General features: G+C 36.1%; 1 long non-coding RNA gene across 1 annotated transcript; it reads left to right on the top strand.

The window, feature by feature from the left end:
- The first annotated feature begins 377 nt into the window (after window positions 1-377).
- On the top strand, window positions 378-1,764 carry LOC129299461 (uncharacterized). Its single transcript, XR_008590579.1, has 5 exons — window positions 378-473; window positions 599-670; window positions 785-931; window positions 1,381-1,463; window positions 1,709-1,764. It is a non-coding gene; the product is annotated as an uncharacterized LOC129299461 (long non-coding RNA).
- Window positions 1,765-1,910: the final 146 nt, after the last annotated feature.

Raw genomic sequence — 1,910 nt, 5'->3', positions numbered from 1 at the left:
AGGTGAAGTTAAACCTTTTTTTTAATTTTTTTCCGAAACAGATTTATTGGCAGGGCACTTGTGTGGCTTGCATTTTTGACTTTTTGAGTGGTTTTCACCTCTCGTGCTTGTCTTTTGTTGTTCAATCACGCATTCCGTTTTCTTTCTAATATACTGTATCAACCTTTTCCCCCGGCTTATAAGCAATAAGTAAGTTTGGCGTCTGCACCACTTGTTTCGATGTTCTCGCAAGTGTATGTGAAGCGTGCTAGGAGAAAATCTTTGTAGAGAAATCTTGTAGAGAGAGCATCACTTCTAAAATGGGCTTGGCCTACTAAGAATTCATTGGAATGTAATTAATACTGAAATTATGTGGCTCGTCCCTTGCAGATGTTACTCCCGTCCCTCTCACTCCCGATTACGGGGGACCAGTAGTTAGCTATGCTGATGATTATTGGATGCACGCTTTAACCGTTATGTCTGTGTACAGGAAGGTTACGCTCATAATAACTTTTAATGGAAAGAAAAAAACCTGTCTCTACTACTTATTTTAGAATGTTCCCACAACATCTACACCTATTAAATCACTCATTTATTCAGTGATACATCTTTTTGGTAGATCGTCGGGTTAGCAATATAAATTCAACCACAACAATTGTATCAATAGCTCTTGGCAATAAGGATGTTCAAGGTAGGGTTGATTGAATACTGTGAATACGTATTCCATCATGATGTCCGTAGGTTTTCCCGTTGCTTTTTGATGATTCCATGCGTTATCTAATCAAAATTTTGTTGTGACATTCAGAACCTGAAGTATTAGTTAGCGGAAGTGACTTCTATGCTTTCCCACGCTTTGATCCAAAAAATGAACGGATAGCATGGATTCAGTGGAATCACCCTAACATGCCCTGGGATAAATCAGAACTTTGGGTCGGTTATATTCTGAAAATGGGTGAGCAAGCATTTATGCGTCAGTTGGAAGAATTCAGTTTGTTTACCGAGTTGGTTCTCTTATTGAACTGATGATGAAACATACTTTCATTACATACTTCCATTTCGTGATGTGCTTTGGTTATTATATTCCATGTTTGGATAGGAATAGCTGACATTTTACAGGCATTCAACTGTTTTGTGAACCCTACAACAAAAACACATAAACCCTACAAACTCATGTAATCCTGCCTCTTTCGGTAATCTTGGGAAAGACAAAAGCGATTATTTAATTTGTGTCTACACATAGGTTTATTATCCCATTCCTTTCCCTTCTTTTTTAGCGGGTTTATTTTTCAATTCTTTGTGACAGCTTTTTCAAATTCTGCATCTTAGTTGGTGACAGTTTTCTATTCTATGCGTGCCATGTTTCAGTTAGAAGCTAATTAATCATCTTGAGATTACATGCAGAGAGATCTCTAAGCGCAGCTGCATTGCCGGCATTGATCCTTCGCTTGTGGAGTCTGTAACTGAACCCAAGTGGTCCCCTAATGGTATAGAAATGCCCCATTAACATTAATAATTAAGTGTTTAATTATGTCGGCTATCCACACTCTTGGTGCATAACTGCATGTCATTGTTTTTAGAGATGTGTGTTGCCGTCAGTGAATGTTATGAATTTATGTATAATGTTACTGTGTTCTTAAGATGGTGTTGAATCCAACTAGAAAATTAGTAATGATCTTAGCCTTCTGATTTTTATGTCAAAACAATTTTTTGAATAATTTTCATTATGCAGGGGAACTATTTTTCATTACTGATAGGGGAAATGGCTTTTGGAATCTCCATAAATGGGTAAATTTCTTTATCTTATTATTTTTAAAACATTAATATTGGCTTCCATACGTTTTCTTTTCAACATGGATAAATCTCATTATTACGTTGAGATAATTTTATTCAATAAAATTGGGATTTTAGTACTTATACAGAAATAGAACATT

This window comes from Prosopis cineraria, unplaced genomic scaffold, assembly GCF_029017545.1.
Source record: "Prosopis cineraria cultivar Desert tree isolate PC_DT_omini unplaced genomic scaffold, ASM2901754v1 PC1166, whole genome shotgun sequence".
NCBI classification, from domain to species: domain Eukaryota; kingdom Viridiplantae; phylum Streptophyta; class Magnoliopsida; order Fabales; family Fabaceae; genus Prosopis; species Prosopis cineraria.
This window is presented reverse-complemented; position numbering and strand designations above follow the sequence as displayed.